A 20,159-nucleotide genomic window follows, 5' to 3' on the forward strand; every position below is an offset into this window, starting at 1 on the left:
CATAAATCAGAAGAGGACTATGGGAACCTGTGAAAGTCAGGGTAGCTGGTCTGAATGATTAACGCTTGGCAAAACAACATAATTTTTGCTCCCCTGGTTCAAATAGTTGGACCAGATGGTGTTTTTCCTGTGTGGAAGAATATGGCAGGATTTGTGTATTATGTCAAGAACATATACCCAAACTATACACGCAGCTAAGATCACAGTAGAAAAGTATGTAAGTACAAATATTCTTGCAGTTCTGTGGTGGCTGGAAACAATGTGGAGGTTTAAAAGCCAGTATATTCATAAAAAATTAGCATCAAATTGCCAAAGTAATGAATAAAACTGCATTTATTATTAACCAAGTATTTGGAATTATTACCCAAGTGTTTGGAAGATTTTAAAGTGCTGATTAAAATGTCTAATTTGAATTTTAATCACCATTTTTGAACTTTCCAAATTTCACTGTCAAATGTTTCCATGAAGTTAAATGAAAAGTTAAACAAAGAAACCACTTCTGTTTGCATAGTTGATTAAAACTGTATAGCTTATTTTCAGTTATCTTACGCCAAAATGCAAATAAACTGAAATTCCTTTTAATTATTTTTTAGGACCATATAATAACATAGTCTAAATTGACATCAATCTATATAATAAATTTACTTCTATCGACTAGGAATCTGCCACAGAGTATCCTCCTACTTCTTATTTACAGTAATTTTTAGTACAAATATTACATGTATGCATCTCAATTATATTGTCTTATCAGACTAAGTTCATGCCATACTAAACAACACATATTGCAAAAGCTTTCCTTTGGAACTTATGGGTTTGTTTTCTTTTTTCCATCCCTCTTATGAATATCTAGATATAAATTAAAGGATGAAGGGATTGTTACCGTTCTGTTTATATATGTTAAAATACAATATTGTATCCTCTTAATATAATTTGATAAATCATTTCTATTTTAAATTAAAATAATTCATGTGCTTTTACTGCTAGCTACAATAATTACAGGAGACAACTGGAACCTTAGTATTGGGCTATTCAGTTAATCTCTTGACCAACGTAGCTTTCACCCACTTACCTAGGTGTGATCTGTTAGAAGACTTCAATGTTACAGCAGGATAACAAGAGCGATATTCTTGCCCAATCAAAAATTTTGTCACAACTCACTGGATACAAACAGAAATCTTTGCTTTACACAAAGACCATTACATACCGTAAATCATACACATAGTATCTATGTATCCTGTCACATGATAATCAAACCTCTGTGAACTTACAATCAATCAAAATGTAGAAGATAAGACCACAGGAAAATATATACTATTAAAATAGAAATACCACAATGCAAGGTTGGCAAGGTTTTTCTATCAAAATTAAAGAGATTACTAAAAACCCACTACCTTCCGTGGCATCTTTGCTATACTTGTATTCATTTAAATGAATGGGAAGTTAATTATGTATTTTGCCTTCAGGAAAAGACATATTCCTGGTGGCACACAAAATTTTTGTAGTCACTTTTACAGAAAAAACATGGGAGGGGGAAGCTTATTAATTTTTTTTTTTTGGTTGGGTGGGGGTTTTTGGTGAGGAAAATCCTTTATAGTATTTATGAAATTTGGGCTCTCCTCACACTGATGAAAAAGCTACCAGTTATTACTCTTCCTGTTTTTTGTTTTTCTTCAGTTAGCATGTGCCCTGACAGTTACTTTTTCATGCATCTGATCCAACTGTTTATCCAGTCCACCTACCTTCATTTACTTTTAGAGATTTGGTAAACTGAATAATACCAGTCAAGGTATATTCCATAAATTCTAGCAGTGTTTAACAAAGAGTTTAGGTTTATTTTCATTGTCTCTATTATCATTAAAACGTTATAAAATGGGTTTTTAAGATAAGCTAGTTCAGAGGTTTTTAGAGCCATCCAGATGTGCTTGACATAGTAATCTTCAATGGCCTCCTCTTCAGACAGTTTTGGTACAGATGCTTCACTTTATCTACTATAATTCTGTAGCTCTGCCAATTTTATTTGATGTCCAGCTCCAGAATGTCAAGATAATGTAGCTGTTGCTAATGCCTACAAACACTTTCCTGTCTTTTTCTGACAAATTGCTGGGCAAAATATGTCCACATCTCTTCAAACTAGCAGCAAGGAATGGTGCTCTCTCTTCTTCAGTCCAAAGGTTCATTTGGCTTATTATTTCAAACTGGGTGTAATAACCTTTCCAAGATTATTTTTCTTCAAATCTGACTGCTGACTCGGTCAATTAAACAAATCATCTGTGTGAGCATTTGTCTTGGGTTATCATAGTAAGAAAACTGATGCTGGATTCCATACTCACAGAAAGAATTAGTATTCTTTTCCATACCAGGCATTTTCTTCATTGCTGAATATGGAAATATACTGTTAAGGATAAATTGCATTATTCATACTATAGTGTTGCTGTACACTTCTATGGGAGAACTTATCTTGGGCCGCATATCTCCGGGACACAGGGCTCTACCCACCCTGGGGACAGTGATGCACAGACATCAATATGATGGATACAAAATGTCCGTTTATTTAACTGCGTCACACGCTTATATAGCTCTTGCGCTTCCTGTTCCTGCCACTCCTATGGGGAGGAGTCTATCTTTCCGTCACAGCCCGTGATCTTCCGGTCGCCGATCCCTGTCTATTCCCCTACACTATAGCTACAATTCTTACATACACATCAACTTTGCTAGCTAAGATAAACTGAAAAGTCACTTCTCAGCCATGTCCCTTAAAAAAATCCTACATGTTATGACACCAAAGGAAAAAAAAACCTGGTACTGAATGATGCTATACATTCTTTCATTAGCTAGGTAATTGGTTGCTTCTGTACCTAAATTTTGCCATCCCCTCAACATACTCGCTCCATATTAGCACCTGAAGTCTCCATTGAGCAGTCCTGTATGTCAGACTATGTACAGAAGCAGGGATATACCTCAGAGATATACCTATGAGATTTCTATTAGATTCTGTTTACAGTTCTAAGTGAAGCTGGAGGCTTTCCTTCCAAAGGAGATGATGCATAAACAGGATCATGAAAGGACTGCCATTTACAAAAAAAGTTTAATCTGCCTTAAATTTTCAGACCTTTACAGCAATCTCTCACTATACATGTGTATTTGACTTTCACAAAAAGTTATATGACAGCAGAATTTTCAAAATAGTTTTTTTTAATTGTCTTTCTTCAACTGTTAGTTCTTTAAGGCCTGTTTACTTCTCCACAGTAGGATTTTTTTTGTCATATTAACAAAAACAAAAAAACTTTTCACTCATCTTTAGTCCCTGTTGACTGATAAGCAATTTACCAGAACAGTAGCAAGTTTTCCTTAATAGAACCTTTTAACCTCAAACACTTAATAAAATTTTTCATTTTTTCTGTCTAGTAAGTTTTATTGTGCAAATCTTACTGTCGTTGCAGATTTAGTCTAGTAGTTTCCTTGGTTAACTTTCATCTGCTATTCACTCTTACATTTGCTAGTTTTTGCTTCCCCTTCCACAGATACATAGACTCTACGTAGAGTATTTACAGTATAGGTATATAGTATATACAGTATATACTACAGTATATATACTCTATATATACTATAATACATAGAATATACAGTAGGTATATACTCTCTTTACATATACATACGGGGGGGGGCGGGGGGTGGAGAGAGAGAGAGAGAGAATACATAGACTATGATACTGGTCAGCAGATAAAACCAGTCTTGAAATATTCATGTCTTTGAAATCCCAGTTTAACCTACGAATTCCTGCTGTGGGTGGGAAAATGTTTAAGTCTTCACATACCTCCAAGACAAAGTCTTTGTCAACTTTATCCCTTTCAAAACTACCAAAGTCTGCAAGTGCTATCAAAGTGAATTTATTTTTTTTGGAAAGCTTTGTTGTTTTTTAAGAACAATGAATCTTTCCATTAAAGAATGTGTATAGCAGTCTCCTTAGTACAATATTCTTGATGTATATCTCATTCAATGGTAAACTACTGAAATAGATCTAAATGCAAGATTGGTGTGCAAATTCTACTATTAATCTGATGAAATTTTCAAAAGCTCTTAAGCTTTATTAATCACAAATATCTTTAACTTAAAAAAGGGAACAGAGGCTCCAGACCTGCTGAGGTGCTTCTAAGTGTACTAATTTCCTTGAGATGGGCACATTAATAATTTATCTTAATTTCCCAAATCCCAGTGATACTACCTGTTAAAGTAAAGCATTTACTTTGCAGCTTTGGAGGGCCGTAGTACATAGTTTATTCTAGCTATTTTCAGGGATTCTAGTGAAACCAGCAATTCCATATGTGAAAACCCTTGGGATATATTAGATTTTAACACAACAAAACCTGTACAATCCTCATCTATTGCTAAAAGCAGAGCCTTAAAGAATGTTATGAGGTGGACTGTAATGTTGACTAGCTAGAAGCATTTTCCTGAAAAATATGAAATTAAGTTCAAAAAAGAAAGATAAGTTAATGTAAGAGAAGCCTTCAAGTGTATAATCCAATACAGATAGAGCAGTCACATGGTTAGATTCCCCTGCAACTCATAAAACAGATCCCTAAGTATTTAATAATAATTATGTACTTTAAAATAGGTAATTCCTGTTTACAATTTTTTACCCCCATACTTCTTCCAAGATTAACACAAATTAAATTTCACACTAATCCATCGATGGCACCAAGGATGTCTCGTTAAGCTTTGCCAGCTTCAGTCAATTCACATAAATAGTAAAAGCATTGCGACAGTAATTATACTAGATTTTACAGTATAAGGTGCTAATATGGCAATTTGGCCTACAGAAAGTTATGACAAGCATTTTAACCAAGGATAAAATTAGTAACTAAAGAAATTACAAAGAATTAAAATATTTACCTGTGAAAATTTAATTTGCGCAGGCTACCCTGAATATAATTTTAAATGTATTTGTAAGGAGCAACTTTATAGCTAATTTTCACACAAAAATGTGAAAAGATTATAGCCGTTTTGCACAAAATTATGGCTTTTACAATGTCTTCGTTGTACTTAACTAATTCCAAGTCCTGTGCACTAAGCAGATTGAGCAGTTTTCTGATAAGTGACATTTATGAAATTTTAATTATTGCAGTTTCTAACAAGTAAATATCAAGTTTATATTCTTGATTCTAGCTTTTCTACTGCTTCTTACATTTCTTTCAAAATGACTGACACAAATGTAGAGCAGAAACAGGAGACATCAGAACTTTTTCATTGGCGTTGATTTACTATATAAATCAATTAAACAATTTGAGGTAATGTAGTGATCTGAACCAGAAGAGTAGAAAATACTGTTTGGAGAAAGGGAGATGATTAAGTCATTAGCCTTCTTGGACAGACAGAGGAAGCTAAATATTGATTTTAGAACATTGATGGTTTAGTTGGAAGTTGGGTGTGAGGAAATTTATGGTATGCCAGAAAACTAATATATCTGCTGAGTCTGTGATTTGTAGATTTATGACTGCAGGGTCAACTTTGGAAGGTAATTTGTAGGCTTCCCTTAGGAACAGGGACTAAGGGAATGGAGGAGGAATGGTTTTGTAAAGAATGCTACTGATTATAAAATGCTTTTTTTTTTTCTTTACTTAGCTTGGTGTTTTCTGTTACTTTGCAGTTGAATGCTTTTTTCTCATAGAATTTGTACTACAACATTTGGTTCCCTGGGCATTCTGTTTGGATGTAGGCTATCTGTTCTTGACATGCCATTTACAGTACTGCTATTGGAGATTAAGTGACAATCTTAAATATGTTATTTTGGCAAGATCTCATGCCATGTCACACAAGAATGAATAGACGAAAAAAGACTAGAGCAGAAGTAAATCTCTTAGGGGACAGCCTTCTATCCTTGGTTAAAAAGCCTAATTATTTTCCATAAAGGTTCCAATTAACGTCATTTTTGTCATACACATATTTAATCAGCTTATATCTGAAATGTCATTTAATAACTTCAAGTACCTTATTTATTTCTTAGTAGTTCGCGGCATGTGATTTAGTTCAGATAAAGCCAAGTGTTGAGATATTTTAATTTTCTTTTAATAATTTGAAATCTAAATTATCATCAGCTAAAATTCCCTTCACCCTGGCTATTAATCTCGCTGTGAACAAGACGACTTTTCTTGCTTTATCATGTTTGAAGTGTTTCCATTCACTGCTAAATTAGTGCAGATACTCATGATAAGCATATGCTAAGTGTTTACTTGACCTGAGATTAGACCATCTTTTGTCAGACTTATGATTTGCGATATCAGTAACTCTTGTGATCTTAATTACACTTTATTAATTCTTTGAACCTTTGTGTACATATGTTTTAATCTCAGTGCAAACAGCTCAGCCAAAAATTAAAGAGAACCTTTCTGGTCACATGATGGGGGAAAAAAAAAAAAAGACCTCACAACTGAGAAATACCTTAGTGTGCTGGTTTTGGCTGGAATAGAGTTAATTTTCTTTATAGCACCTTATATGGGGCTATGTCTTCAATTTGTGCTAAAAACAGTAGTGATAATGTGGAGATGGTTTAGTTGTTACCAAGTAGTGCTTGCACTAGTCAAGGACTTTTTCAGCTCCCTGTGCTCTGTCAGGTGCACAAGAAGCTGGGAGGGGATGCAGCCAGGACAGCTGACCAAAATTGACCCAAGGGATGTCCCACACCATATGACATCATATTCAGCATATAAAGCTGGGGGAAGAAGGAGGAAGGGGGGACATTTGGAGGGGAGTTTGTCTTCCCCAGTAACTGTTACGCGTGATAGAGCCCTGCTTTCCTAGAGATGACTGAACACCTGCCTGCCCATGGGAAGTAGTGAATTAATTCCTTGTTTTGCTTTGCTTGTGTGGATGGCCTTTGTTTGACCTATTAAACTGTCTTTGTCTCAACCCACAGGCTTCCTCAGTTTTACTCTCTTGATTCTCTCCTCGGGGCGGGGGGAGTGAGCAGCTGGGTGGTACTTGGTTACTGACTGGGGCTAAACCACGACAATTAGCTATGCATGCAAAGAATAATACACACCTTTTTTGCTATCAGCTGCAGAAAAACAGAAGTCCAATCACACTGCATTGCCCTCACACTGATTTAAATAATTTTAAACAGTTTCTCCGAACTAAATATTTCTTAAGCTTCTGGAGTGGCTAACATACCTATAATCCAGAAGGTCAGGCTCCACTCCCACAGGAAATTTACTCTTCCTATACAATCTCTCTTAGCTTTTTAAACTCTTCTTTCTGAGTTGCCATGAAAGACAAAGGTGTACACTGACAACATTTAGGTACGTGTTACAGTTATGACAGAACATATGGTGACCTGTCATCCAAATGTTTTCTAAAGAATGCCTTAAAGGCAGAAACGGTGGTTTTGGTTTTTTTAAAAGAAAGTAACAACACGTTTCTATAAGTTCAATAATTACTAAAATATGGAAAAATTATTGAGCAGCACTTTAAGAATGACTCTGAACTTAATGTATAAGGTAATATACTTATGGGATAAAACAGTAAATGAAAGTTCTAGCAGATACTCATCTGGTACAGCACTGCCTTCAGCTGAAACCAGTACCCACATACTTACGATAAACTCCAGTTTTCAAAATTGTGTGTTGTTTTGTTTCGATAACCATTGCATTTGTTCCTCACATCATTATATATACGTTTAAGACAATAAGTACGTTCTGTAAGCATTGCAACCTGCTATCATCTATGTGAAAATAACTTCTTGACATTTTTGGTACATTTTCAGATTGCTGTTAACTTGCACAAAATTATATAACAGCATGTGGTTGTACTGCAGGCCTAAATAAGATGTTTGAGAACAGCGTACAAGATATTTTCAATTAAAAAAGGAAGGAAAACAAGTGTGGAATAGCATGGCACTTGCTGGTTGCCATCAATAAAAGATATTGCTAAACTTAGCACCTCTGAATGAGGGAGAGCAAACTTCTGTATGTAGCAAGTCCTTCTTAACTAAAGAGTGTTATAATCCTTGAAAATATCTCAGAGAGCAAGCAATAAAAAAAGACTGGTTTTCAGTCAAACAAATTATACAGGGTCAAATAATTTTCCCTAATCCTTTTTTTCTTCAACATCTCTTACTATCTTTACTTTTTAGAAATGAAATATTATGATAGGCAATTTTACACAAGGAAAGAAGATATACATGAGTTTACAAAGACACATTTGCTTGTAATATTGTAATAAGACAGGGTAAAAAACAAAGACACTCCCCCACCCTGCCTCTTTTTTTTAAAGACCAAACTTGGAGAGAAGGGACAGTCCTACTAAAGTAAGTGAATGCAATAGACTTCAGTCTTTATTCTGGTTTGTTGTTTCTTTTTCTTCAATGTTATAATGCAGTTCCAATTTCTTTTGTCCAAAGTTGTTCTGCTATAAATAAGAAGCTCTCCACTGTATTGAGAGAAAATTCATTAATTCATTCCAACAAACTTCAACAGCAAAAAGCATGTGAAATAAGGTTAATTTCACTGTACTGTATTTAAACTGAATAGAAGTGTGTTTATAATCCCTAGCTCTTCTGCCCCTTGAGGTTGCAGCACACATTTCAGTTCATCCCTTATTACTACTCTAGTACAGACTGCTATTTTGCAGCAGGAGCTGACTGCATAACTTTATAGGACTCCTATGAATGCTACAGTATACTCATGTAATTCCCTGAGCCAAAGGACTGCTCAGAAAGCAGCATGCTTCGTTCTTTTGCTTTCTTTATCCATCTGGGAGATTATTCTTGTGGTTGGACACCACTAAGACTATATTACATAAATGTACCTCCCTTTCTAATTTGGTGCTGATAGCCCCCAGAGAATATTTGATTTACGGTTGTATTTGTATTTGAAAAATCAAAACCTGGGAAAATACTATTATATGTTAAATGCAGTACACCTTCATCTGTCATTGCTACAAAACGAGATAGAAATAAATCCTTTTTGAGATGGCATCCATAGATACTGCTTCTCCGTGTAACAATGTACACAGCCAGTATCAGTAATTTCTTCCACTGCAATACATCTAATACAAATGCTCATTTGAACCATCACAAGGGGTTACTTCAATGCTGTGTAAAATCCAATGTGCTAAGAAACAAGCAGTGTAGTGAAAGCAAATGACCTGTTAAAATGCACAGACAATTATTGCTTCAGGCTAAAAGGGGGATCATTGGCCAGATACTTGAAGGAAAGCACACTTTGTGGTTACTCACTAAACAAACACTTCTTTGGCTAATCAAATGTCTACAGCTAACAGTCTCTAAGTCAAACTTAAACAGGGATGCAAAGTCTGCCTTTACACAGAAGAGCAACCTGAACACCTTCATCACATCTGTGATTTCTGCAGGTAATAAACAAGCAAACCAACCAACACACACACAATTTTACTGCAGTGGGAAAGCAGAGAAATATTGCTAAGAAAATAATGTGAACCTACTTTCTCATTCCACTTCAAAAACTTGAAGTATAATGTTCTGAACACTTGTGCAAATCTTAACTTCCTACATGGCCTTTTTGTAATTGATAGTGTTGAACTACTTCAATAGCTAATATCGCCTTCATCTGGGTTTAATGCACAGTTGGTGTTTAAGAATTCTTACCCCCCACCCCCATAAGCTTCTCATGAACAGCTGTAAGACAGAATTTGCTAACATTAGACACAATTCAAAACGAACCTCTTGTCTCCAAATACAGGTTCTAAATTTGTTAAAAGAACAGAGGGGTCTAGGGTAACTATCAAGCACAAAACAGAAATCAAGTTGAAATTCTGAAGAAGGGCTGTATAGTGCAAAATATAGCATGCTTATTATAGTCTACAGTTAATTTCTGTAACAATTCTCCTTCAAAGTGAAGTGAGGGATTAACAAAAATTGTACATAAGTAGATGCCACTAAAAAAAAAAGTAGGTTCTTTTAAGTTATCATTAAGTGTGCTACATACAAGAAGAGATAACATTTCCTAACAGTTAACTCAAACGTTTACATCAAGCACATTATGTATCAGAACTATTTTATATAATCAAAGAAGGGTATGGGAAGGAAAACATGCCATGGATCTACCTAACATGGGACCTATCTGAAAGCATTCACTTGATTCAGATGATATGTGAGTTTTTATTAAAGTCCTCAAGAGCAAATATATTTTCTGAAACCTAGGAATCCTGGCTCTGAAATTCAAGTGTGTTTTGAAATGAATAAGATCAGCTTGAAGTGAAAGGGGATGGCTGGTAGTAATTAGCAGATACTTCTGGTAGCTCAAGACATATCAAAAATTGTACTTTGTAATTAGCAGATTCCTGAGCTTGCTTTCTTGGATTATTTCCCACCAGCACAGCTCTCTCGTAAATCTGAAACTAATTTGCAAATGTCACTAATTTAAAAACATACTTTTATTACAGTGACATCTTTACTAAGAAAAATTATGATGAAAAATACTCGTGTTCCTAGGGTTTCATTCACTATCTGTACAGAACACTAAGTCTTCATTACAAATTTGTTTCTTCTGTTCCTCAAGTGTTCTTTGATTTTTGGTTTGGAAAGTTTGCGTAAAATTGTTTTATAGTGAAGAAGCAAATCTAAATCTCGTTATAGATATACAAATAATAAAGGTCTTGAAATATATTGTAGTTACACACTATTGTATGTTGTGTAAAATGGTTTTCTATACCTCGATCATATTAGAGGCAATTATTTTAGATACTTATTTAGACATATTTACACAGATGTTGACAGGTCTTTCCACTGAGACAAAGAGTTAGAATCCATGTGAAAAAAAGACATCACCATATATTTCATAGTAGGGTTAGTAGAAGTTTCATCAGCTTAAACATATGTAATGTAACAGTACATAGCATTATTTTGAGAGAGTAGAAATACAGCCTAACACCGAACCTTGTGTTTTCAGTCCTAGAGTCCTAGCGTTGGGGTTTTTTCACATTGATTTTTTCAGCTGCAAAACATTTTACACTCTGAAGTATTATATAGAACAAATTGAGTTTAGTTTCTTTGGTTTCTAAGCTGTATTTGTGAAGGTAATACTTGTGCTAATTTTGAAGAGCTTTGTCTACATCCTTCCTAATGGCCCCCATGGGCACCATGTGGGAGTACAAACTGTGATCCATGTGAGCCATGGGTTGTACTGACTGACTTGGAACATGGGTGGAAGCTGGGAGGGCACAAACCATTGTTGCTGTCTGTCCTCTCATTCAGCTTTTTCCCCGTACTTTGTGTTACTCTCAGTGACAACCCCAGTATGGGTCTCCGATAAGCACAGTTGATCCCTAAGGAATGAAAAGATGAGATGGCAGCTCTCTCTGGCTTGCAATGATATACAAAGCAAGCAGGGAAGACCAAAGAGAAAAGGAGCACTGGAAATAAATAACTGAGTTCCGCAATGTGGTTCCGCAATCTGACTCTTCTGGTTTGGAGGGCTTCCTATGCTATCCTGCATCACTTAGAGCACGTGCAAGTACCCAGCACCCTTGCTAAGCCTGAGCAAGCAAACACATGAGGACACACCACAGCCTCCTCTGATGGGATACTGCACAGAAAATTACTGTGACTTTGATAATAACATTTTGCTTCTGGGGAAATATTTAATTCTTTTCTCAAGCAGATGATCACAGCCCTCCAAGGTCACAAAATAGGTTGAGAATATTGCCAACTATTAGTTGCCTGCAGACAGCAGGAGCTCAGGTTCCCCAGAGTCATCGGCAATTCAGTTCCTCAAACAATGTGGGGTGGAGACAGGGAGGGCTGGAAAATGAGGCTGGACTTTAATTACTGGCTTCAAGTATTTACACTAGGCAGGAAATGTCTATTTAGTTGCTGACTGCAGCTGCTCTCCTCTAAACAGAGCAGGAGGAAGAAGGAGGAGGAATTGGAAGGTGTTCCTCTCAAGAAAGCGTGAACAGGAAAACGAGAACAGAAAAGAAGGAAGACGTAAAGCCACCTGCAACCTATCTCTAGGGGAGCTGAGCTGCTGCCAGCTCACAAGGTTGCTAACTCATAAGCCAAAACCAGCATAGTGTTCTTCAAGAGTTTAAGAAACACATACATTCCCGTGTGTATCTAATGGCCACGTTCCTACTGTTTCCTCCTTAAGAAAGAACACAAGAGATTTGTGTCTTGTTAAGAAAGGTTTTTTTCATAAATTGTGCCATGTGCATTTTGACGAGGTCTGTCATAAAAGGTTATTACATTATGCTTTGTTCATCAATGTTTGCAGTTTTAAGCAGCGATGAGGTCAGCTGGCTTTTTGTCATCACTATTGACCATAATCAGCATTCACCTTATTGATGAATGAAAATAATGTATGTGATGAACAATGAGTTTCTGCTAAAAATACAATTCTTACTTGCTGTTTCTCTGTTATTACTTTCCTGAACTGCAAACATCATCAGTCATTGAAGACAAACTGCTGTGCTATGACAGAAAATATATGCTTGCCTTACAGTCATGTTTTTCTTCTTTTATAATGGACATTATTCATAATGGAAATAGTAAATCTTAATGACTGGTTTCAAGAAATTTGGCATCAGACAAGTTCATATTTTATTCAATGTTTTAAGAATTGTTTTTCAGAAAAAATGGTATAGTAAATCAGACCTCAAGAAAATGATTCATCCATATAGATTCACAGGTTGTTCAAAGATGATCATTGTGACCATGAAGTTTGACCTCATGTACACTACAGGCTGCTGAATTTCTCCATTATCGAATTACAATTTCGAAGTAGTAGACACCTACAACCGCACAATTTAATCAAGCCAATGGTAAATTGGCCTTATATATATCTTTTTTTAAAAAAAAACAAGTTGAAGCAAGACTAAGACAGTCATAGCATTTCATTATTCATTTGTGTACTGGCTTTATCACCATTCTCTTTCCCCGTTTTCTTAAGCATTAACAAACAGTTATAGCCATAATGTCAAAATCGAAGCTCCTCCCTGTTACAAAAGAAAGGACCGTCTAGTAGAAACAATATAGGACTATTCTGTAGCAGCCTTGACAGAATTTACTGGTTGGTGGGACTGCGTAAGTACATAGTAGTTTGCCAATACAGTTATAGAGATCATATAAAATGTGTTCAGGTTTTTCCACAAAAGGGCTTTTTGTGGAAATGTGTTAATCTTTCTCTTGTACTCCTTTTGCTCATTATTGAGCTGAACAGAGCATGAATGTCAGACTGGAAATTAGGACGTTTTCTTCTGCAAATAACAATATTGATAGCCAGGGATAAAGGCATATCTTTCGTGCCACATTAAATCATTAAAAGAAAACTAAACTGTGAAGAGTATAATAATCTAATAGGCAGTGTTATGCCCTCAAACAGTAAAATGTTTGATAAACAGATGAACAGATAAAACAACTGAAGTCTGGAGAAGGATTTTCTTAAAATTAGGAAAGCATTAATTAAAGAGGGAAGAGAGGCAGAGCTAACAAAAATATATCTCATATGTGCCTGGCTCTTGCAACACAGTCACATACTTAGACTGGCTTTAGGTTTCTTACATAATCTATTAGGAGAGTTAGGTACCTCAAAACAAGTTTAACAAGAATGAACACGAGGAACAGCTGAACTTAGCACACCAGTACAGGTGGTCATTTAAACTGAATCCCTCTTCAGGACACACAGGCTCCCGTTAGACAGAGATGCCTTCATAAACTTGGGGTTCGGAGATGTGCCTGGCATAGGCACATATGATCTGTATTTCAAAGATTCTCAGTTTTACTTAGAGATATATATATATATCTCCCTTTTTATCAAATGATTTTACAGTTAAAGCACTTAGCACTCATTCAGAACTCACAATTCAATTCTTTTCTCTAAGAAGACTTAAAACCTTTTACCTTCTACAAACAGAGCAGAGAGTCCCGGCCAGGTACTGGGAATGAGATGACCCGGCTCATCCTCCTGAAAGTCTTTCACTCTGCGCTGAGCCATTAGATGTCTGCTCATCCAGGAATAGTGCTGTGAAGATTAATAACAAGGTGCTCATCAGATAAGGTAGACTGCTGATCCTATCCAACAATGTATAGTACACCTATGAATACTTTTCGCACAGTAATACTGAACTAGACTTGCTGAATATAAACATAACGAGTGGTATTTAAGCAGTGGAAAGAAATAGCAATAGAATTATTAACAGGTTTGTTTTGTATGGAATATTTTAATGAATGGGCTACCCCTCCTCTCTTCCCTTCTTGCTTTTGAAAATATTTGCATTATATTCTTGATAACAGAAAAATTAGTAAGTATAACTCCATGTGATTCTTGTCACTGTGGTATAGCTTTGTTTTTAAAATGGTTTTAGTCAGCATGGGAGAAAGAAGATTGATTAATTGCACATTAGCATGTTAACAGTGGTATACTATGATGCACTGGTCTAGTTAATGTGGTGCTTGCATCTCAGCTTTTGCAACTTCACTTACATGACAATTCTCTCTGAACAGCTGAAGAAATTATTTCATATTTGGTGCAAGTCAAAAGCAGCAGCTAGAAGATAAAAATTATTAATAATGTGACCCTGAAAGAAAAGAACTACCAGTAGGATGATCTGTTTATGGTAATCCAAACTGAAAACGGAAAGGACAGATACCCTCATCTTTTGTTAATAAAATTCAAGGAATTACAACACAATAACACACGAAAAGGAACTGCATTTAAAAGTAAATAATTACCTTGACTGTCCTGGTGAATGTTTATTTTTCATTATATAGATGAATGAATTAAATTCCCATTTGATTAACTATAGTCTTTGCATGAAGCTGTATTTATAAATTGCACTTAAATTTTGAGCCCATTAAGGTGGCTTAAAAAATTCAGCTCTGGGATGAATGCAAAATCATACAAAGTTTAAAATAAATAAAAAATGTTAGAACACTTATTCACTTCTCCAGCCAAAACAAGGGCTGATGCTGATACTAAGAAAGGTAAGCAGTTATTATAACAGTACAGAAGTGGAATGTGAGAACAATCAAACATTATCATTTAATTTTATTGTCTGCCCTGTAGATTATTTAATCTTTTTAGTAATCTATGTGTCTAACCAATTCCTGGAAGCATTCCAATAGCCTGAATGAGAATCAAGGTTCCAAAAAGAGAGATAAAATGCTTGAGAAAACAACTGGAACACAATTTGCTACTCAGAAATTATAAAAACTTTCACAATTCTCTTTTCACTTTTTGCCAGGTAATACTGCAGACTAATAATTTAAAAAGTAGTCGCCACATGTTGCCTCTGAACACATTTATTCAGCTTAAACATTATTTAAGATAAGATGGTTAATAATATAAATTTACCTTTCTGTGAACATGAAATCTGCTCTGGGTTTGAAATACACATCCAGTACCTCTGTATGTGAAAGTGCCATTTCAGGACCACTTGTATGCATCCCTCTTTAAAACACAATTGATCAAATTTTTTCCTCTTCACTTGAGTAAACTCCCACTTGATGGAAATTCTTCTGCTGAAACTAGCAGAAAATATTTGCCTACAGGTTTTTATGTAAGCATGTCTTCTCTCTAATTACAAGATGTTTATAAGTTATGGAAGTGTACTACGCAATACCTCTTGTATTTATGAGTAATACACATCTGCAATGATAATTTTTTTGTCCAAAATATCAATGGTCATCATAATTTTAAGTATAAACTTAATTTCAAATAGAAACAGTTATTAAACTACGAACATTTACAAAGGCCACCACATCATTGCTACTTTGTGGAAATAGGACCTTGTAAGGACACAGAAAAAAAAAATCTCTCCATTTTTGTCACATAATAAGCATAGTTCACATAAATGTGCTGCTTGCTTTTGATAGCAAGTTGCTAATAATTAATAAATAAAATAATGACAAGATGAAAAGCTCATAGCTTACAGAGCATTATTTGCAGATGTATTTTCAGCAGTGTATATGTATCTCTTGAACATGAAACCTCTGTGGCAGATTTGAAATATTCCTATATTAAGCAGAGGTCCTGCAGTGCTTAACAATACTGAAAGCTTTCAGGACTGCAGAGACTACTTGTAGAGGAGGTTCATTCCCATCAAGAACTCTAGAAAACAAAAATTAATTTTGAAAAGAGCGATCAAACAACCCCTCCCTTGAATCAGCAAATAAAAAACAAAATAACAGGCATGCAGCCAAATCATTCATTGCCTTTATCACCAGAAGAGCAGAGGGAGCCTGAGGGATTACTGGTGATCACCTCAGGTTTCATAGAGCAGCAGGGAATTTCACCCAGTTTTCTGTTCAGCAGGAAAATGACATTTTTGTAGTTTGGCAGCTTCCTTGCTTAACTCAGAGCTAATTTTGCCATGTCAAAATGACTGCAAGTGCTGGAAATGAAAGAGCAGAAGCAGCTCAGTGCTAACCGTACGTGCACAAAAAGCCATATGGTTAAGTATTGTGGTTCTTTTGTTGTTGTTGTTTGCTTTCATAAATATTGCCTACTGATACACAAAGCTGATGGGCTTTGGGTCATGGAATGGCATTTTAGAACACACTTGTGTGAGGTCCGATGTTGGGGTTTTTTGCATGGAAAATGGCATCAAACACAACCTGCTGACATGCTCAAGCTGCCCTTTGAAACAGAGAAGGACATCCTAAGAAAGTATGCCAGCTGAGGAACCAAATCTTCCATTGCTTTTCCAGGAGCCACAGATAAAAACCGACAAATTTCCTACCTTCATAACCCCTGTTTAAGCCCTGCTTTGTTATTCTTTTGGTTAGTTGTCTGTGAACACAAAGAATAGCTTTGAAGTAATGGTATCTGCTTTTCAGTTAAGTAGAGATATAAGCAAGTGAACGATGCAAAAATCATTCATTTTTATTAAATCCCCTAAATTTTGCTTTGCTGAGATGACCTATCCTAGGTGGAAAATAATCCTAACAATTTTTCATCTAGCGGATCTGAATGCAGGGAGGATGCTTTTGTTGTAACCCTGTATAACTGAAAATGAATTTTTCTTTTTTCTTTTTTTTTTTTTTAAATACAGGGATAAGAGAAATTATCATCAGTACATTCTTTAGCACCTCGAAAGAGCTTTGTTCCTTATGCAAATCCCTGTGATCAATTTTTAGCAGGAAAAGAGAGAAGAAAGGAACAGAAAACCACTGTCAAGTGCTATTAACAGGTGCGTAAAGACTCAAGAGACACGACGAACAAAGATCTGTCTTTCAAAACTGGCTTTGAGACATTCTGAGTTTGCACTACCTGCATCAATTCTGTTTCTACTCTGAAATAACTTCATACACTGTTTGTTAATAAGCCATGCTTAAAACCAGTAAATTCTTGGAAGAATAAGATTTCTTAAGTATTGTTACAAATGGGCAAAATAAAGATCACATAAAACAAGCAAACAATAAACCCCAGAAATTGCTTTAAGGAGTCATTATGGTCGTGACGTACGTAGGCTGGAGCTTATAATTTTCCATAAAATATGGTTAATTTGTTTAAAATTGAAATGGAAGAATTAAATATAGAAATGTAAAAACCATTAATGCATGACAAAATGAAATAAATCAGAAACACAGAAATTACTATAGACATTCCATCTTTAATTAATTTACTTTCTTTTGTCTCCTTTTGGTATAATAAACCCTTAATTTTGAATTTACTGGTTTAAAAAGGTTTTTGTCAGGATCTTTTCATGAGCTAAACAGGCAAATTTGTGTTGAATTATCACTGCTTTATCCAAAACTTTTTTTAGAAAACTTGAAGGCAGTAAATGACATAAAAAAAATTTATGTGAGTGTATTTAAACCATACCAGCAGTATAGGCTATGCAAGAGTAACAGCACTCTCTATAGGAGTCTCTGTTACACCATGCTGTGCATTGTAAAGTGAAGCCAAAGTGCATAAACTTAATGGAGAGGAAAGATGATCATGTGCTAATGCTTTCCCCTTTCTCAGTACATAACCACCAACAGTCCTCTTGTAAAAGGAGAAGGAACTGAAGTCAGTGCTGTAAGATGAGCTTAGTCGTACCTTTATGTGACATAGTCCCATGAATAATTTATGTATCAGACACGGATCTCGGAGATGTTAATCTTTCATAGAGCAGTAGTCAGAGCCCACATGGAGACTGCAATCATCGTCTCACGAGCCACATGGCACAGCTGCCCAACTGAAACCACAGAGAACAAGGCAAGGAGTCAGCTTTGCTGCCAGCGTTTTCCTGGCACAGGAAGGTGAAGAGGGCTGAGAGCTGTATTTAGGCAAATGGATTCCCCAGTTTTGGCTTAAGTTCTGTGCAACCTGCCTGTCTCCTGTAGACCTCAGTTCATGGCACAGTTGAGATGCCATGTTACCTTCCCTCTTTCATCACAACAAGCCAATTATGTATGGTAAGTCATACAAGGGTAGTTAAAAATCAGTTGTCAACTTCACTCTAAGAATATTACTAAATCAACGGAGCTAAAGTTTACATTAACACTGTGTCTGGCCACAGCCTTTTCTGGGGAAACTTTCCAGCTTTCTTGAATTTTCATCTGGAAATGGAAATCAGACCTATAGCAATTTAGTGGAACAAGTAATGTTCAAAAATGAATATTCCCCATTAAAATATCCACCCCACCTTTTTGTTTTGGTTTTTTTTGGGTATGTGGTTTTTGGGTTTTGTTTTGTTTTTTCTTCCCCCCAGGACAGCTTTCATCAGTTAATAATATCTGTATAATGAAAAAAATTACCAGGTTTAAGGAACTGTGAAAATGCTCTACATGGTGTCAATCTTTAAGGGAAGGATTTTCAGGTAGCAAGTAATCTAAAAATCAGTAATAGCTCAATGCTACCTAATACATTCAGTGCCGCTGTAGAATTATTATGTGAATATTTAATTGCACATCACATGAATCATTTTACAAGGAAATATTCTTCATACTTGCATGCCATGCTGCAAAAAGCAGGTAATTAGTATGCAATAAAGGCATGTTTCCAGGATGCAATGCTTGTATTTAAGAAGCAAATAGATAAGATCATTAGCCTTGAAGAAGAATAGAGAATAAATAATTCTTCAGGTTTTCTTCCACGTTAATTTCTAGATTAGGAGATTATACTGAGGGTTTTTTTTTTAATGACGCAGGGAGGTTACAGTCATGCTAATTAAAAAAATATCTTTAAAATTATGATGGAATTATTTAGAAGTGTTGCAATTATATGATTATTCCTTGGTGCAAAATAATGTCTTGATATTAAGAGTGATGAAAAATCTTGAAATTAAAACAAGGGAGGAAAAGAAAAGCAGGCATGAAAGTACTCTAACTGGATAGGGAAAATGATTTAATAGGGTGACAGTATGACAGTACTGGTTTAACGAGGTACAGCAAGCTTGCAATCATCTCGTACCTACAAGAGCACCTTTATTTACATTAACAAAACAATGTAGTATTTTTGTGCTTCAGTTCAGAAATACGTTACAGCAGGGACGTGACCCTTATAATGCAGGAACAGGTTGGGGATGGCAAGGAATTATTGTTTTATATAACTATTACTATTCTGTTTTTTAAATTTAAAAATTCATCTTCACTTACCTAAACAAACCTGTGAAATGATATTCCTTGAAGTCATCCTAACTGAACATTATCAGAAACTGAACTGGAACCTGTATAATTAAAACACTCCTAATTAGACCCCTTCTTGATGATGTCAGAGGACGTTAGCTAAGCGTTACCAAAGTGCAAACTGGAAGATAAGATTTAAGAATCACACCTTTTTCTTGCTGCCAATGAACTCTTGGGAAAACTACCATAACTTTTGAACCAACATTCCACGAATATGTATCCTGAAGTGATATTAGATTAACATTTACATCTTATGAAGTCATTGGACCTTTGTGCATCCTTCTCACTTTAAAAGATATTCACTGACTCCTCATTTTTTTGCTTCCACTTATGTGACACTGAAATATAAAAAAAAAAGGTAATAGCATGTGTTGAAAGGTACCAAAATGAAATTTTCACATTATGTAGGTACTAGCAGCAACAGGAAATATAAAAGCAAAAGTGATATTCAGCATCTAATTCTCACATCAACAGACTTATTTCAAAAAGTACTAATGTGCAAAGATTATGGCAAAGACGGTAACTTTTATTTATTTATTTTAGGAAATCATAAAAACAAGCCTGACTCAAATAT

The 20,159-nt window shown here is 35.4% G+C and overlaps 1 long non-coding RNA gene across 2 annotated transcripts in view; it reads right to left on the reverse strand.

The window, feature by feature from the left end:
- Positions 1-20,159, reverse strand: part of LOC142056074 (uncharacterized) — a 48,715-nt gene that overhangs the window by 18,111 nt on the left and 10,445 nt on the right. The window contains exons 5-7 of one of the 2 annotated variants that reach the window (XR_012660203.1): positions 19,734-19,923; positions 18,015-18,153; positions 13,871-13,991 (exon numbers count right to left, since the gene is read on the reverse strand). This is a non-coding gene — a long non-coding RNA (uncharacterized LOC142056074). Of the gene's footprint in view, positions 1-13,870; positions 13,992-17,014; positions 18,154-19,733; positions 19,924-20,159 lie in introns of those variants that run through there. The other variant, XR_012660204.1, reaches the window with a different exon arrangement.

The sequence above is a fragment of the Phalacrocorax aristotelis genome, chromosome 4 (genome assembly GCF_949628215.1).
Source record: "Phalacrocorax aristotelis chromosome 4, bGulAri2.1, whole genome shotgun sequence".
NCBI classification, from domain to species: domain Eukaryota; kingdom Metazoa; phylum Chordata; class Aves; order Suliformes; family Phalacrocoracidae; genus Phalacrocorax; species Phalacrocorax aristotelis.